This window comes from Aegilops tauschii, chromosome 3, assembly GCF_002575655.3.
Source record: "Aegilops tauschii subsp. strangulata cultivar AL8/78 chromosome 3, Aet v6.0, whole genome shotgun sequence".
Taxonomy (NCBI): Eukaryota; Viridiplantae; Streptophyta; class Magnoliopsida; order Poales; family Poaceae; genus Aegilops; species Aegilops tauschii.
In genome coordinates, this window is record NC_053037.3 from 273264700 (window position 1) to 273270033 (window position 5334).

Below are 5334 nucleotides of genomic sequence, written 5' to 3' on the forward strand. Positions count from 1 at the left end.
TAAACTTCTTGCAAATCGGAGCTTCCTCAAGAAGACTCGTGGTTCCGAGAGGGAACGTGTCACATCCGTGTGCGAAACGACATACGTACACTGCCTTCTCCCGCCTTAATTTTTTACACAGGTAGATTAGACCAAATAGAAGTATAGTGCTAAATTTTGGAATTATTCCGCGTTCCTTTGGCCTTTTTTCTACATTAATTTTGTTTATGGGAATTTAATGTGCATAATTCAAATTTGAACTACACGCACTTGCTCCAGTGCACCAAAGTTGGTTCGAAAATCACATGTGTGTCCTTGGGTGAATTTCTACGTCCCATGCAAGAAATGGGAATGAAATTCAAACATCTGGGCGTCGTGGCTCGGCCGGAAAGATTGAGAAAATTCGTATTTTAATTCCTGTAAATCCAAAAGACGCCTGAAAATCATGAAACTTGGCATGTTGTCAGACATGGCACCAAGATGTTGTGGTCATTTTTTAGGCCGAATTAGGACAAGCTTTGGTGTAAGCTTCTTGCAAACCGGAGCTTCCCTAAAGAAGGCTCATAGTTCCGAGAGTGAACGTGGCACCTCCGTGTGCGAAACGACATACGTACATTGCCTTCTCCCGCCTTAATTTTATTACACGGGCAGAATAGACCAAATAGAAGTATAGTGCTAAATTTTGGAAGTATTCCGGCTTCGTTTGCCTTCTGTCCGCATTAATTGAGTTTCTGGGCATTTAATGTGCATAATTCAAATTTGAACTACAAGCACTTGCTCTAGTGCACCAAAGTTGGTTGAAAAATCACATGTGTGTCCTTGGGTGAATTTCTACGTCCCATGCAAGAAATGAGAATGAAATTCAAACATCTGGGCGTCATGGCTCGGCCGCAAAGATTGAGAAACTTGGTTTTTTAATTCCTGTGAATCCAAAAGACGCCTGAAAATCATGAAACTTGGCATGGTGTCATGACATGAAACCAACATGTTGCGGTAATTTTTTTGGCCGAATTGGGACAAGCTTTGCTGTAAGCCTCTTGCAAACCGGAACTTCCGTCAAGAAGCCTCGTGGTTCCGAGTGGGAATGTTTCAACTCCGTGTGCAAAACATAGAATTATTCCGGGTTCATTTGGCCTTTTTATGCATTAATCGAGTTTCTGGTAATTTAATATGCATAATACAAATTTGAACTACAAGCACATGCTCTAGTGCATCCAAGTTGGTTGAAAAATCACATGTGTGTCTTTGGGTGAATTTATAGGTCCCATGCAAGAAATCGGAATGAAATTCGAACATCCGGGCGTCGTGGCTCGGCCGAAAAGATTGAGAAACTTGGTTTTTTAATTCTTGTAAATCCAAAAGGCGCTTGAAAATCATGAAACTCGGCATGGTTTCATGACAAGGAACCAACATGCTGCGGTAATTTTTTGGCCGAATTGGGACAAGCTTTGGTGTAAACTTCTTGCAAATCGGAGCTTCCTCAAGAAGACTCGTGGTTCCGAGAGGGAACGTGTCACATCCGTGTGCGAAACGACATACGTACACTGCCTTCTCCCGCCTTAATTTTTTACACAGGTAGATTAGACCAAATAGAAGTATAGTGCTAAATTTTGGAATTATTCCGCGTTCCTTTGGCCTTTTTTCTACATTAATTTTGTTTATGGGAATTTAATGTGCATAATTCAAATTTGAACTACACGCACTTGCTCCAGTGCACCAAAGTTGGTTCGAAAATCACATGTGTGTCCTTGGGTGAATTTCTACGTCCCATGCAAGAAATGGGAATGAAATTCAAACATCTGGGCGTCGTGGCTCGGCCGGAAAGATTGAGAAACTTGGTTTTTTAATTCCTGTAAATCCAAAAGACGCCTGAAATTCATGAAACTTGGCATGGTGTTAGACATGGCACCAAGATGCTGCGGTAATTTTTTTGGCCGAATTGGGACAAGCTTTGGTGTAAGCTTCTTGCAAACCGGAGCTTCCCTAAAGAAGGCTCATAGTTCCGAGAGGGAACGTGGCACCTCCGTGTGCGAAACGACATACGTACACCGCCTTCTCCCGCTTTAATTTTTTTACACAGGCATATTAGACCAAATAGAAGTATAGTGCTAAATTTTGGAATTATTCCAGGTTCGTTTGGCCTTTTTTATACATTAACTGGTTTTCTAGGAATTTAATTTGCATAATTCAAATTTGAACAACAAGCACTTGCTCAAGTGCACCAAAGTTGGTTGAAAAATCACATGTGTGTCCTCGGGTGAATTTCTAGGTCCCATGAAACAAATGGGAATGAAATTCAAACATCTGGGCGTCGTGGCTCGGCCGGAAAGATTGAGAAACTTGGTTTTTGAATTCCTGTAAATCCAAAACACGCCTGAAAATCATGAAAACTTGGCATGGTGTCATGACATGGCACCAACATGCGGCGGTAAATTTTTTGGCCGAATTGGGACAAGCTTTGGTGTAAGCTTCTTGCAAACCGAAGCTTCCCTGAAGAAGGCTCGTGGTTCCGAGAGGGAATGTGTCACCTTCGTGTGCGAAACGACATACGTACACTGCCTTCTCGAGCCTTAATTTTTTTCACAGGTAGATTAAACCAAATAGAAGTATAGTGCTAAATTTTGGAATTATTACGGTTTCCTTTGGCCTTTTTTCTACATTAATTTAGTTTGTGGGCATTTAATGTGCATAATTCAAATCTGAACTACAAGCACATACTCCAGTGCACCAAAGTTGGTTCGAAAATCACATGTGTGTCCTTGGGTGAATTTCTACGTCCCATGCAAGAAATGGGAATGAAATTCAAACATCTGGGCGTCGTGGCTTGGCCGGAAAGATTGAGAAACTTGGTTTTTTAATTCCTGTAAATCCAACAGACGCCTGAAAATCATGAAACTTGGCATGGTGTCAGACATGGCACCAAGATGCTGCGGTAATTTTTTTAGCCGAATTAGGACAAGCTTTGGTGTAAGCTTCTTGCAAACCGGAGCTTCCCTAAAGAAGGCTCATAGTTCCGAGAGGGAACGTGGCACCTCCGTGTGCGAAACGACATACGTACATTGCCTTCTCCCGCCTTAATTTTATTACACGGGCAGAATAGACCAAATAGAAGTATAGTGCTAAATTTTGGAATTATTCCGGCTTCGTTTGCCTTCTTTCTGCATTAATTGAGTTTCTGGGCATTTAATGTGCATAATTCAAATTTGAACTACAAGCACTTGCTCCAGTGCACCAAAGTTGGTTGAAAAATCACATGTGTGTCCTTGGGTGAATTTCTACGTCCCATGCAAGAAATGAGAATGAAATTCAAACATCTGGGCGTCCTGTCTCGGCCGCAAAGATTGAGAAACTTGGTTTTTTAATTCCTGTAAATCCAAAAGACGCCTGACAATCATGAAACTTGGCATGGTGCCATGACATGGCACCAACATGTTGCGGTATTTTTTTGGCCGAATTGGGACAAGATTTGGTGTAAGCTTCTTGCAAACCGAAGCTTCCCTGAAGAAGGCTCGTGGTTCCGAGAGGGAACGTGTCACCTCCGTGTGTGAAACGACATACGTACATAGCCTTCTCCCGCCCTAATTTTTTACACAGGTAGATTAGACCAAATAGAAGTATAGTGCTGAATTTTGGAATTATTCCGGGTTCTTTGGCCTTTTTTCTACATTAATTTAGTTTATGGGCTTTTAATGTGCATAAATCAAATTTGAGCTACAAGCACATACTCCAGTGCACCAAAGTTGGTTCAAAAATCACATGTGTGTCCTTGGGTGAATTTCTACGTCCCATGCAATAAATGGGAATGAAATTCAAACATCTGGGCGTCGTGGCTCGGCCGAAAAGATTGAGAAACTAGGTTTTTCAATTCCTGTAAATCCAAAAGACGCCTGAAAATCATGAAACATGGCATGGTGTCATGACATGAAACCAACATGTTGCGGTAATTTTTTTGGCCGAATTGGGACAAGCTTTGCTGTAAGCCTCTTGCAAACCGGAACTTCCGTCAAGAAGCCTCGTGGTTCCGAGTGGGAACGTTTCAACTCCGTGTGCAAAACTTGGAATTATTCCGGGTTCATTTGGCCTTTTTGTGCATTAATCGAGGTTCTGGTAATTTAATATGCATAATACAAATTTGAACTACAAGCACATGCTCTAGTGCACCCAAGTTGGTTGAAAAATCACATGTGTGTCTTTGGGTGAATTTATAGGTCCCATGCAAGAAATCGGAATGAAATTCGAACATCCGGGCGTCGTGGCTCGGCCGAAAAGATTGAGAAACTTGGTTTTTTTAATTCCTGTAAATCCAAAAGACGCATGAAAATCATGAAACTTGGCATGGTGTCAGACATGCCACCAAGATGCTGTGGTAATATTTTGGCCGAATTGGGACAAGCTTTGGTGTAAGCTTCTTGCAAACCGAAGCTTCCCTAAAGAAGGCTCGTGGTTCCGAGAGGGAATGTGTCACCTCCGTGTGCGAAACGACATACGTACTCTGCCTTCTCCCGCCTTAATTCTTACACAGGTAGATTAGACCAAATAGAAGAATCGTGCTAAATTTTGGAATTATTCCGGGTTCGTTTGGCTTTTTATACATTAATTGGTTTTCTGGGCATTTAATGTACATAATTCGAATTTGAACTACAAGCACAAGCTCCAGTGCAACATAGTTGGTTGAATAATCACATGTATGTCCTTGCATGAGTTTCTAGGTCCCATGCAAGAAATGGGAATGAAATTCGAACATCCGGGCGTCGTGGCTCGGCCGGAAAGATTGAGAAACATGGTTTTTTAATTCCTGTAAATCCAAAAGTTGCCTGAAAATCATGAAACTTGGCATGGTGTCATGACATGGCACCAACATGCTGCGGTAATTTTTTTGGCCGAATTGGGACAAGCTTTGGTGTAAGCTTCTTGCAAACCGGAGCTTCCCTCAAGAAGGCTCGTGGTTCCGAGAAGGAACGAGTCACCTCCGTGTGCGAAACGACATACGTACTCTGCCTTCTCCCGCCTTAATTTTTACACAGGTAGATTAGACCAAATAGAAGTATCGTGCTAAATTTTGGAATTTTTCTGGGTTCGTTTGGTTTTTTTATACATTAATTGATTTTCTGGGCATTTAATGTACATAATTACAATTTCAACTACAAGCACATGCTCCAGTGCACCACAGTTGGTTGAATAATCACATGTGTGTCCTTGCATGAATTTCTAGGTCCCATGCAAGAAATGGGAATGAAATTCGAACATCTGGGTGTCGTGGCTCGGCCGGAAAGATTGAGAAACATGGTTTTCTAATTCCTGTAAATCCAAAAGTCGCCTGAAAATCATGAAACTTGGCATGGTTTCATGACATGG